Raw genomic sequence first — 14,496 nt, forward strand, 5'->3', positions numbered from 1 at the left:
GTATGTAGAAGATTATTGCCTTTATTAAGGACCACTAAGAACAGATGAAGCTTGTTCCAGGAGGGCTGCATATGTGGCTGAGGGACCAGCAGAGGGCGGCAGAGAAATGCAAGTGGTCCATGGGTGAGCCCGTCGAGGGCTCCTGAAACCCCAGCACTATCTAAAAGAAGACTGAACACACAGAGCGAGCTCCTCTCAGAATCCGAGTCTCCTACAGAGAGGCTGCTTCATCAGGGGAGAATTTTTTTTAAAGTGCAGGATATTTTAAAGCCATGGCAAGCCCTTCTGGGACCCCAGAAGACTCGGGGAAGCAGCGAGGCAGGGATGGCAAGATGAGGAGGGAAGAGGATGATGCCCCACCGGAGGGAAAGAGGCTGAAGCTAGGAAAAGAAGGAGGAGACAGCGGGAAGGAGGAGGGAGAAGATATACCATGTCTGGGCAGGGAAGACACCGGGACCCAGACAGGTGGTGAAGGCAGAAGTGTAAGTGAGAAGACATGCTTCTACCTGCTGGGGAAGTGATGGGGAGGGGTGGGGGAAGGGGCCAAGGATGCTCTGAATTTGTCATTGGGAAGTTGATAAGTGGGCACTGGGAAGTGTAGGTGGGACATGACAAGACTATCTGGGATCCTTGAGAAAGTGGAAGTGTGGAAGGTTTGGTTCACTGATTATAAGTCCTTTTCTGCTTTAGACCTGACTTCTTGAGTAGGACCTGCCTTGTACCTGAGACTTGTTTTAATATGCAGTTTTCAAGAGGGGTAATGTGTGGGAAAGTCTGCATCCCAATGGTAGCTAAAGGGAAGGGTAGAGTTGGAGGGGTTGGCAAAATGGGCTGATCTGAGAAAACCTCTTGGTGTTGATTCCGCTACTCCCCTCACCTTCTGAATAGGACTGTTTTCTAAACCTTAATGGACTGCTTCTGTGGTGATAGCTCCCACTTGACAATGGATGTGTCTGTGTTGGAGGGTGGGGGGTGGCAGTGGTGGTAGAATTAACCAGGCAAGGGGTTAATTGGCAAAACCTTTTCAAAAATTCTCCTCTGTTTAGAGTATTGACTAACTGACCTACCTTTAAGCCCCTCGGATTTTCCAGGGGTCTTTTAACTGCTGGGGTACTGCTGTTTCAAATGGGTTGAGACAAACATGAGGAGTTCAGAGAGGAGACAGGTGAATTCAGACCTAGCAGCAGCTTCCTCACCTTCCCACCCAAGGTACAGGAAGGCAAAGTTTTTGGCATACCTCCTAGGTATAACCTCAGCTTCTGAGGGGATTGTGAGGGGGAGAAGGAAAAGAGAGAGAGAGAGAGAGAGAGAGAGAGAGAGAGAGAGAGAGAGAGAGAGAGAGAGAGAGAGAGAGAGAGAGAGAGTTGCACATATATATATATCTATCTGTGTGTGCACCTGCGTGTGTGTATGTGTGTGTACGTGTGCACTCATGGTTCATAGCCAATTGTATTCTCTACTGTCTATCTGACAGCAGAGGCAAATTGTTTTATGTCTAGGGCACCTGGAACTGACCTCCCTGACCTTAAAGTTCTGAATTCAGATGCTTGAGTTGAAAAGATCAGGGCTTATCCGACTATATTGCTTTCTTTGGTGAATACCCTGTCTCAAGGGTTTTACCTAAACAATGGGACAGCCTGTTCATTTCCAAAGATTTTTATTTTTACCATTTATCTGAGTGAGTGTGTCTTAAAATTTTGATTAGTGTCTAATGAGGGGCTGCCCAGGAGACTTCACCTTCTTCCTTCCTAATTCCATTTAGGCAGCAATCAGCCTGTCCTCTTCTGATAGGCAACATCATAGCTAGCTGACCTGACACAGACTCAATCCCAGAATAGCACTGTACTACAGCTGTTGTTTTGGTTATCGTCTTGATAGTAGCACACACATGTAGATTGCAGTGATTACATTCAGTAGCTGGGGCTACCAAAGCACTCAAGCTAGATGCTGCTGTCACTTAGACTTCTCTGGAAGGGGAACCTTTTTTTTTTATTGGAAGGTTGACTAGGGAGAGAGCATAGAATGCTTGTGAGGGTACAGGAGAAGACAACGTCACATGTCACAAACTCAATGGCGATGGAACTATAATGCTTGGAAACTTTCTCCTTTTTTTGAAAACAATTCTTTTCTTTCCTCCCTTCTCTTCCTTCATTTTTCATCTTTTCTGTAATTATTAGTTGAGCTCTTCTGGGAGTTATGTCTAGCCCAACGACATGTAAGAGATAGAATCATAGAGCATTAGATCGAAGTCTCTGGGTTTAACCTCTGAGAAAGGTTAAATGAATTGCAATTTGGTAATGAGATTATTTAAAGAAGACAATCCCATTAAGCCTTTTGGCAAACAAAGGAAAATGTTCATCTACTTCTTTGCTGGATTATTTTAATGGATAGCACTTGTATTCTAATCCTAAATAGGACTTATTTGTATAATAATTCTCTTGTTATGATGCAAGCAGGGCTCATATGACTGTGGACAAGTCATTTGCCTTGATTTACTCATCTGCAAAAGGAGGGAGTTAGAGTAGATACTCCAAGGCTATTTCTAGCTTGGGCATTCTGGGATCTATGATGCCTTGATCTTTGCTCTTAAATTGCCAAGTTTTACGGTCTTCTAATTATTTCCCTCCTCTACTTCCATTCATTTGACACTGATCTTCTCCCTTATTTCTTTCTGTTCTCTTCTCCTGATAGTACCAAAGATAAAGGTTAACAAAAGGTTAAGAAATTGTCTAATTAATTTGGTCAATATAGACAGTCAATATCTATAAGTAAAAAAAATTCTTGTTCTTCAATAGATGATTGACTTGACTCATTCTGCTCTTGAATAAGAAACTCCATAACATACTGAAGAAGTATTTGCTCGAAGTCCTCTGGTGAGGGAGAAGATATTCTCTAATGTTAATCCATCCTATTTTTATATGTTCCTAATTGTTAGGAAGATTCCCTTCTATCCAGCTGCAAAGTCTGATTCTTTGCCTTGCTCTTGGTTCTGACCTCTGTAGACAAGTAGAGGAATTCTAATGATTCTTCTATATGGAAATCCTTTGGATATCTGATGACTTCTTCTCTTCACCATATGCATTCCTAATTCCTTCAATAGATGCCATATGATATATCTATGATGATGTCTATATTAGCAAAAAGAAAGTAGAGAACAGAGACCATTATTTGAGTAATTTAGGTCTTTCTTCTCTCAAGATGGTTTTTCCCATAATATCTACTTATAAAGCTGCATTATTGATGAGCTACAAAGATCCAGACTTTCCACACAGGTCTCAGGATACTTCTAGGTAGGACTTTAGTGAGTGTCTTCCAAATAATCAAAAAGTTCTCATTTTCTTTCATCTCTGCTTTTACCTAGAATCTCAGGAATAATGTTTGTTGCAGTATAGAACCATCATTGCTTAGTATAGTTTTACTCATCATACTGGGGAATGGCAGAAAACTATTCCCTTGTGTTTGATTGTGCAGTCTTGCTTTCGTAGAGGTTTTAGACTAATGCCAACATCTAGATCCTTGGATTCACAAGGGCTTGTATCTCTCCATCTGAGACATTTCCCTGGTAACTCTTCTGAGTCAATTAGTGTTTGTTAAATGTTTACTATGTGTCAGCCATTGTGATAAATATTAGAATTATTTAATAACAATAAATTGAGTAGTTAAAAAACATGAAAGATCAAGTCCCAGTTCTGTTACTACTTGGACGTTAGTCTGGTGCTCTGAGAAAAGCAATATATTTAAGGTTAGAATACCCAGTTTCAAGCCCTTCCTCTATCATTTAATACCTATGTGACCTAGTACAAGTCACTTCAAATAAAATGATATTTGTAAAACACTTTGAAAACCTTGAAGTGCCATACAAATGCTATCATTATCATTGCTTTCCCTCTCTGGGCCTTGATTTCTTTATCTGTAAAATGAGGGGGCTGAACTAGATGGCCTCTGAGGGCCTTGCCAGATTTAAAACTCTGATCCCATGGTCCTAATTTCTAACTCTTAGGAGTTCTTTTCCTTTGGTTAAGTAAAAAATTTCTTAAGGAAATGAAATGCTAGAGTCACCAGGATGCAGGAGGTCCAATTCTTTGTGGTTTTAATGATTCCTGAGAGAGAGTTCAGTATAGTGGAGAGAAAGTCAGCACAATACATAATTCTTTTTCATTTAAATTGTGAAAAAAGTTCCAGTAGCACTTTGGGTGGGAGTGACTAGGAAGTTCACCCACTTTTTGAAAGCCAAGAATGGAAAAAGAAAGAGCGAAGGAGAAACAGAAGACATGTCTTTGAACTGGAACACGAAATCATGCTGTCCATGTTAGACATTTTAGATCACTTAGGGAAAGTGGGTTCCTTTACACTTTTTCATTTCTGAGGTTGTTTTAGTGTGAAACTGGGTCCATTTCTTGCTTTAGCAGTTTTAGGATCTTTTAGCAAATACATAGGGATACTGGAACTTGACATGCTTTTGAACTTGCAAGACTCAAATTCTGTGGGTTAAAATATCTCTTGCTACTTTTAATCTCCAAGCAGTCTCCAGTTCTAACTGTCCATGTACTATGACATGGAATTTTATTAACTGTTTTTTAAAAACTGGTTTGGCTAGAGATCATTTGTGTGTGTGTGTGTGTGTGTGTGTGTGTGTGTGTGTGTGTGTGTGTATGTGTGATGGAATTGGTAGTGCTGGCAAAGTTACTACAAATCATTTTTCCATAGTCTAAGCACATGCTTCTAACAGCAAGGCTCTCCTACTTCTGCTTTTCCTCTATAAGACACAAGTTTTGCAGTGATCCAGTGATTGTTGATCATAGGACCAAAGATTTGGAGCTCAAAGGGACCTCAGAGGTCATCTAGTCCAACTTCCACATTTTACAGATGAGGAAAGCTGAGGTCTATAGAGGTTAAATGACTTGTACAAGGTCACACAGCTAATAATGGCTAGAAACAGAATTCGTACTCATGTTTTCTAATTCAATCCAGTTTTTCCCCACTGTACTATTATTACCTCTACTTTGGAGTCCTGATTTAGTTCTGTTTAATGTCCTACTTTTCTAACTCCTTTCTTAATTCCTATAATTTCCACGTTGCTAAGTCTGGGGTTAGGTAAGGGATACGTGAAGGGTCTAGAATAACTTTCGTTTGTGAGCCATTCTGAATGGATATTTAGATTTTAACTATTTCTGCTATCAGGGCAGAGAAGGAAACCATTCCTTGTTCTGATGAACTTTTGCCTAGTTTGTCTTTCTTACATCGAATCTGAATGTTTAGCATTTGTTTGTGCTCCATCTTCTAATATGAACTACTACAGTACTTGGAAATATACATGAACCTTTGGTGCTAAAGATGCTCCAGTAATTCTCCCTTTCCCTCCCTTCCTCCCCTCCGCTTCTGAGATGCTCTACTGGGACAAAACACACAGGTTTGCAGCTTACATAGGAATTAGAGTATTTGTATTGTTATTTGATAACCTATAGGGGAATCAGTTCAGCAGATACTAAATTAAAACCTGCTTTGGAAGTTGATTGGGGCAAGCATTTCAGAAATAGTGACACAGCAAGTCTGGGAGGGCACTGTTTGTTTACGCTATATGCTCTCCTCAAGAGTAGATCTTGCTGTCCATGGTGCTGAATACACTGTGTTTTACTCTGTGCTACAATGCAGCACTTAACTGGGGCTGTACTTACAGAAAGGGATAGGGGAGTTGGTTTACCGATTCTTTCTTGAATTTCTTTGAGGTTAGTTCCTAGTAAATGCTTGATGGGGTCAACTTTTAGCAGCCAGGTTCTAATTGGGTCTGTTGGCCTCTGTGTTGTAACTGCGGGACAAAGAATCTGAATTGAGACAGAGAAGGGAAAAGAGAAAGATGGTTTCACAAGTAGAAGGACAACCTGAGCTATTGAAATGATCACCCCTCCATTTTTGGTAATGTCTGCATGAATATTTAAATGCCAGGCTCAAAAGCACTTGTTAATAACAGATGGTGTATTTCATTTCCTTTTTCTTTTGTTCTGAATGATATGAAGCTTTTTGTATAGTTCTCCTAGCAGGTATACCTGATGTGGAGCTGACATATACATCTGACCATTAGCATGTGGGCCACTGAGTAGGCTGCTGAGAACCATGTATTTGTGTAGCTGCTCAGTAGAGGAGGTGACCTTTTCCCTTTCCATTCAGCCTCAGCGTGAAGTCGTCAGATTACTCACACTTGAACAAAAAAATCCTGCCCTTCTTTGTTTATTTTTCCTAAATACCCAGTCATTTATGAATTCCTTAAATCCACCTGGTTTAGGTGGGGGGCCTGGTATGTTATGTTTCTAAGTATGGAGATCTGAAGGGGACCATGGATAAGCTGTGAAATATCAGAATTAATACTTAGCCACAAAGGTGGAGCCCAAGCCTCATGCCAGAGAAGCCTGTGTAAGTGCTGATGAGTAACTGGGTAAGGTCCACAATCTGTCAGCATTCAGAGCTACCTCTTCTACCAAGATACAGCTGTGGAGAAAAATCAGTGTCATTCACTCAGCTCAGTATAGGCCAGGGGTGGGGAACCTGCAGCCTCAAGGCTACATGTGACCCTCTAGGTCCTCAAGTGTAACCTTTGACTGAGTCTAAGTTTTACAGAACAAATACTTTTATTAAGGGGATTTGTTCTGTGCGGTTTGGATTTAGTCAAAGGGCTGCAATTGAGGACCTAGAGGGCCACATGTGGCCTTGAGGCTATAGGTTCTTCAACCCTAGTAGAGGCCCTTAGATGAAAGAACCATAAAACACTCAGTCAGTCCACATGAATTTATCAAGGACTTATGTGCCAGGCACTGTGCTAAATACTAGAAATACAAAGGAAGGCAAAAAGTGCCTGTCTTTAAGGAATTTGTCTTCCAGTGGGGGTGGCAACATGTGAAAAATTTGGTACATACAAGATACATACTAAGTAGATGGAAGGCAATCTCAAAGGATAAAGCATTAGCAGCTGGAAGGGGGAAAGAAAGGTGTGATTTAAGCTCAGAGTGCAAAGAAAGCAGGGAAACTAAGAGGTGAAGGTTAAGCATGGAGAGGAATGAAGAGTGCAAAAGTATCAAGATGTGAGATGGAGTATAGTGTGTGAGGAACAGTAAGTAACCCAATGTAGCTGGATCATAGAGTAAAATATAAGATAACTGGAATGGTAGAAGGGATAAGGTTATAAGGAAATTGAAATGTCTAAACAGGACTTTATATTTGATCTGTAGGTAATAGGGTGCTATTAGATTTACTGAGGAGGTAGAAGGGGGATGTGGTGAGACCCATACTTTAGGAAAATCTCTTTGGTAACTCAGTAGAGAATAGATTGGAACACAAAGAGACTTGGGGCTGAGAGATAAACCAGAAAGTCTATTACAATAATTCAAGTAGAATGTGATGAGGACCTGAATTGAATGACTGTGTGAGTGGAGAGAAGGAAAAAAATATAAGAGATGTTGTGAAGGTAGAAGTGACAAGATTTGGCAACAGATTGGGTGGTGGAGTGAGTGAGAGTTGAAGAATAGACACTGAAGTTAGAAACCTTAAGTAACTTCCTACTTCCTACTTAGGTAGGAAGGATGAGGCTATTAGCAGAGTGATTTCCTGCCCCTACTCCCAGAAGAGGGGAGAGTTTTGAGGGAAAGACAATGAATTTTGTTTTGGACATGTTAAGTTTGACATGCCTATGGAAATATATGACTGGATAAATAGATCTGGAATCATTTGCATAGAGATAATTGAATTTAGGGGAACTTATGAAATTACCAAGTGAGATAATATAGAAGGAGAATGAATGTAGATCTAGGACAGAGCCTTGGGAAACACCTATAGTTAGTGAGTGTGACATGGATAAAGATCTAAAAGAGACTGAGAAAGTGTTGTCAGACAGGCAGGATGATCAAGAGAGAGTGATCACTAAGCCAAAGGAGAAAAAATTATCCAGGAAAAGAAAGTGGTTAATTGTGTCAGAAGAATGAGGACTGAGAAAAGACCATTACATTTGGCAATTGGGATAATTGGTAATTTTGAGAGAGAACTGTTTCTGTTTAGATAGGGACCCAGATTGCAGAGGGTTTAGAAAAGAGGGAGAAAAGATGAACTGTAGGCAGCAAACCTAACCTACTTTCTCAGGTTCAGGTGAGAGAGAGGAAAAATATAGGATGATAGCAAGTGGGAATGATATGACCAAGCGAGACATTTTTAAGACTGCAGGAGAAATGAATGTCTTTATAAGCATCAGATAAAGAAGAGAGAGAGAAGGAGAGAAGAGGAGGGAGAGAAGAATGATAATGGGGGCAATCTACCAGAGAAGTTGAGAGAGGATGGGATCAAAGGTATATATAGAAGGGTTGGCCTCTGCAAAGGGAAGGGCTACCTTTTTATGTAAGACTGGAGTGAAAGAGTAGATGGGAGTGAAAAAGTATGAGTGATGTGAAAAGGAAATTCTTGTTGAATGGCCTCATTTTTTTAAATGAAGATCCTTAGATGAGAACATGTTTGGGAATGGATCCCATGGAAGGCTTGAGGAGAGATGAGGATGAGAACATTAATTCAGTTGTTGAATGGTCAAATAATTACCTTTGAAATTAGATAATAAAAATTTGTATTGGGTCCAGTTAGTGCAGTTTTGTGTTTTCTTTCAGCTCCATTCAGCAGCATATGAATAGAAATAAAGAAGGTAGATAGGGAGAGTAATCCATGGATGAGTTTTGACAAGGTGTGATCAGGCATAGGATAAAGAGGCAAAAGATTCTAGGGTGGATAATAATAAAGCCAGTTCAGGAGTGATGAAATGGAAAGAACTGAGGAGTAGTGGACTTGGAGGTCATGGTGAGGATGAAGACTAGAGTAAAACTTAGGAAAATATTGAATAGTAAGAGATTATAATCAGGTAAAGGGATTTCAGAGTTCATGAACACATAAAAAAATGATTGCAATGCCTAGAGTATGACCATCTCTGTGTGAAGCTGAGGTAGAGTGGAGAAGTAGTTCATGAGAACTGAGAAAACTGAGGAACTGAGAAGGTAGGATAGTTGAGGGATCATCAAGATATATGTTGAAGTCCTCTAGGAAAATGGTAAGAGTAAATGTGAAGAAAAATATTGTAACCTAAGAAGTGACCTCAGTGAAGAAAGAAGGAGAATGTCCTGGGGGTTAGGTACATAATGACTATCTGGATTTGAATTGGGACATATACGTGCACATGTATATATATACATGTGTATATACATATACATGTATATATACACACATGTATACACATATACAGATACATGCATACATATATATGTATATATGTATAACATTTGAATCTAAAAGGAGACAAAGTTGGTAGATGGTGGAAGAGGGAGAGTCCAGAAGTGACAATGAGGAGCAAGAAGTATTGTGCCCAGTGAGTTGGGGAAATGAGAAAAAATATAGTTAGTACAAGAAAAGATGGAAAGGAAAACAGTGTTATTAAGAGGGAATCAGGGCTCAGTGCAGTGTCATTAAGAAGTGGTCAGGTCTCAGTGACTACTAGAAGATAGGAATGAGAAAGGAAGATGGTTAAGATGAAAAGAAGCTTGTTAGTTAAGGAGTGGATATTCCAGAAGGGACAGACATATTTGTAGTGGGATATTGGTGAAATAGAGTTGAAGTGATTGAGAGTAAGGTAGTAGGCAATTAAAGGTGGAGAATGGGATTTTGTGTATCATTAGCAGTAGAATGGGGAAAATATGAGGGAATATGTTTTTCATTGAGGAATGAGTCCAGCTAGAGTTCAAGAGGTCTGTTCAGGGAATCACAGGGTTAGAATGTTTAAGCAGGGGGTGGGGAACCTGTGGCTATGAGCACACATGGCTCTTTAGATCCTCAAGTATAGCGCTTTGACTGAATCCAAACTTCACAGAACAAATTCTTTTGATAAAAAAGGATTTGTTCTGTAAAACTTGAACTCAGCCAAAAGGCCTACCCAAGAACTAGAAGGCCATATGTGACCTTAAGATGTCAGGTTCCCCACCCCTGGTTTAAAGTCTTTCCTCGAAGTCCAACCTTATAGCAGGTTTTATGTGACCCCTACCTTGCAAGAGTAGAAAGAATTATGGGAACCAAGTTAGGAGGAAATAGTTCTGGATGTATCCTGGAAAGATGGCAGAATAAAGGCAAGGATTTGTTTGAACTCTCCCAAATTCCCCCTCAAACAACTTTAAAATAATGACTCAAAATGAATTCTGGAGCAGCAGAACCAACATAAGGATGGTGGTGAAACAATTGTCCAGCTCAAGGAAACTTAGAAGGTCAACAGGAAAGGTTGATTTCATTGGGGTGAAAGTGGAGGTCAGTCCAGTGCAGGCAGCATCCCATCAGGTCTTAGGGCCAAATAAATCATCATCAGTAGCATCAACCCACAGATGATAAGGGGGTCAGACAACTGCTCGGAAGGAGATTATAGGGGACTCTTTGCTGACAGTGGGTGCAGTACTTTCTTGTATTTCCCATATACAGTGCTGGGTCAAAGTCACTAGGGAAGGAGGAGCACTAGCACACTAGAGCATGTGACTACAGGGTAGCAGGGACCCTGGTCACAGTTGCATGGTGGAAAAGAATGCTTGTGGTCACTTACAGACTAGAGAACAGGCTAGAAGAATAGTGATCACACCTCCCCTTAGATTATACTACCTTGGAAGAACTAAAAACTAAGAACTAGCATGAAAACAGCAGCACAAAAAGACTGAAGCTTGGGACAATGCCCCCACAACCCCAAGAGCAGAGCTGAAATTTAACATAAAGTTAAAGGTCAAGAAGTAAGCTGGAAAAATGAGCAAACAACAACAACAACAAAAAAAACAGACCATAGAAAGTTACTGTGATGACAGGGGAAATCAAAACACAAACTCAGAAGACAATTAAGTCAAAACAGCTACATCCAAGTCCTCAAAGAAAAATGTGAATTGGCTTCAGTGCTGCCCTACCCCCCAATTCCTGGAAGAGCTCAAAAAGGATTTTAAAAATCAAGTAAAATATACAGGGGAAAAACTGGGAAAAGAAATGAGAGTGATGTAGGAAAATAATAAAAAAAGAGTCATTAACGTAGTAAAGGAGGCACAAAAAATACTAAAGAAAATAACACCTTAAAAAACAGAATTAGACAAATAATAAAAGAGGCACAAAAATTTACTGAAGAAAAGAATCCCTTAAAAAGTATATTGGCAAAATGGAAAAGGAGGTACAAAAGTTTACTGAAGAAAATATTCCTTAAAAATTTGAATTGGACAAGTTGAAGTTAACAAGACATCAAGGAATAATGAAACAAAATAAAAAATGGAAAAAAAATAGAAGAAACATTGAAACATTTATTGGAAAAACAACTGACTTGGAAAAAGGATGCAGGAAAGACAATTTAAGAATTATAAGAATTCCAGAATTCCCAGGTCAAGGAAAAATATTGTAAGCAGCCAGAAAGAAACATTTCAGATGTTATGGGGCCACAGTCAGGTTAACATAAGGTTTGGCAGCTTCTACATTAGAGGATCAGAGTGCTTGGAATGTTATATTTTGGAGGACAAAGGACCTAGGATTACAATAAAAAACCACCTACCTAGAAAAACTGAGTATAATCCTTTGGGGGAAAATGGATATTCAATGAAGTAAAGGATTTTTAGGCATTGCTGATGAAAAGATCAGAGCTGAATAGAAAATATGCCTTTCAAATATAAGAAGTAAGAGAAGCATTAAAGGGTAAACAGGAAAGAGACCATAAAGGATTCAATAAGGGTAAACTGTTTGCATTCCTATATGGAAAGATGATACTTGTAATTCCTAAGAAATTTATCATTATTAAGGCAGTTAGAAAGGGTATACATAGAGGGCACAGGTATAAGTTTATTATGATAGGTTGATATCTAAAAAATAAAATTAAAGGATGAGAAAGAGGAACAAGGGGTAGAGGTATGATGAGGCAAATTATCTCACATAAAATAAGCATGAAAGAGCTTTTACAGTGGAGGTGCTGATGGGGAGTGGACAACACATGAACCTTACTGTCATCAGAATTGGCTCAAAGAGTAAATATTATACACACTCATTTGGGTATCGAACTACATCTTACTCTACAGGAAAGTAGGAACAGAAGGTGATAAAAGAAAGGAGGTGCTGATAGAAGAGAGACAAACTGGGGGGAGGTGGTGGTTAGAAGCAAAACATTTTTGAGGAGGAACATGGTGAAAGGAGAGGGAGAGAGAATAATAAATGGAAAAAATAGGGTGTAAGAAAATACACAGTAGTTATAACTATGAAAAAATTTTTTACAGCAAGTTTCTTTGATAAAGGTCTCATTTCTGAAATATATAGAGAACTGAATCAAATTTATAAAAATACAAGTCAATCTTCAATTGATAAATATCAAAGGATATGAACAGGTAGTTTTCAGACAAATCAAAGCTATCTATAGTCATGAAAAAATGCTCTAAATCCTTATTGATCAGAGAAATGAAAATTAAAACAGCTCTGAAATATCACCTCACACCTCTATCAGATTGGCTAATATGACAGAAAAAGAAAATGACAAATGTTGGAGGGGATGTGGGAAAATGGGATACTAATGCATGGTTGGTGGTAAGTTGTGAACTGATCCTGTCATTCTGGACAGCAATTTGGAGCTCTGCCCAAAGGGCCATAAAACTGTGCATACCCTCTGACTAAATAGTACCAATACTAGGTCTATATCCTAAAGAGACAGAAAAAAAGGACAAGGAGCTATATGTAGAAAAATATTTATTTATTTATTTTAAAAATTATTTTGTTTTCAGTTTTCTACAATCATTTCCAAACATCTTAGATTTTTCCCCTCCTTCCCCACTCCCTCCCTGAGATGGCATCAATTTTATATAGGTTCTACACATACATTCTTATTAAATATATTTTTACCTTAGTCATGTTGCACAGAAGAATTAAAATGAATGGGATAAACTATAAAACAAAACAAAACATTATGCAAGAGAAAGTAGTCTGCTTCATTCTGTGATCTAGTTCCATAGTTCTTTCTCTGGATGTGGAAGGCATTTTGCCTCATGAGTCCACTGGGAACTTTTTAGGTCCTTGCATTGCTGTGAAGGACTAAATTTACCAGAAAAATTCCTCACACACTGTGGTTGTTGATGTGTACAAAGTTCTCCTGGTTCTGCTCCTTTCACTCAGCATCAGTTCATAAAAGTCCTTCCAGGCCTCTCTGACGTCTTCCTGTTCATCGTTTCTTATAGCACCGTAGTATTCCATTACATTCATATACCATAACTTGTTCAACCATTCCCCAATTGATGGGCATCCCCCTGATTTCCAGTTTTTGGCCACCACAAAGACAGCTGCTATAAATATTTTTGTATATGTGGGACCCTTTCCCATTTCTATGATCTCTTGGGGATATAGTCCTAGTAGCGATATTGCTGGGTCAAAGGGTATGCACATTTTTGTAGCCCTTTGGGCATAGTTTCAAATTGCTCTCCAGAATGACTGGATCAGCTCACAGCTCCACCAACAATGAATTAGTGTTCCAACTCTCCCACATCTTCTCCAGCGTTTATCACCTTCCTGTTTTGTCATATTAGCCAATCTGATAGGTGTGATGTGGTACCTCAGAGTTGTTTTGATTTGCATCTCTCTAATCAATAGTGATTTAGAGCATTTTTTATATGACTATAGATAGCTTTAATTTCTTTCTCTGAAAATTGTCTGTTCATATCCTTTGATCACTTTTCAATTTGGAAATGACTTGTATTCTTGTAAATTTAACTCAGTTCTTTATATATTTTAGAAATGAGTCTTTTTCACAGACACTAGTTACAAAAATTCTTTCCCAGTTTTCTGTTCCCTCCTAATCTTGGTTGCACTGAGTTTGTTTGTGCAAAAACTTTTTTCAATTTAATGCAGTCAAAATTATCCATTTTGCACTTCATAATGTTCTCTATCTCTTGTTTGGTCAAAAATTTGTCCTTTCTCCATAGAAAAATATTTATAGCAGCTCTTTTTGTGATGGAAAAGAATTGAAAATTGAGGAGATATCCATCAATTGGGAAATGGATAAGTAAGTTGTGGTTTGTGATTGTGATGGAATAGTATTGTACTATAAGAAAAGATGAGTAGGAGGCTTTCAGAAAAACCTGGAAAGGCTTATACAAACTGATGCAAAATAAGTGAGTGGATCCAAGAGAATAGTGTACATAGTAACAACAATCAACTGTGAATGACTTAGCTTTTTTCAGCAATACAATGTTCCAAGACATTTCTGAAGGACTTTTAATGAAAAATATTATCCACCTCCAGAGAACAACTGATGGAGGCAGAATGTAGATCAAAGCACTTTTTTAAACTTTATTTTTCTTGGTTTTTTTTTTTTTGGTCTGTGTTTTCTTTCACAACATAACTAATATGGAAATGTGTTTTGCATGACTGCCCATGTACAACCTATATAAAATTGCTTGCCTTCTCAATGAGGGGAGAAAAGAGGGAGGGAAGGAGAGAATTGGG

The sequence above is a fragment of the Notamacropus eugenii genome, chromosome 1, assembly GCF_028372415.1.
Source record: "Notamacropus eugenii isolate mMacEug1 chromosome 1, mMacEug1.pri_v2, whole genome shotgun sequence".
NCBI lineage: Eukaryota > Metazoa > Chordata > Mammalia > Diprotodontia > Macropodidae > Notamacropus > Notamacropus eugenii.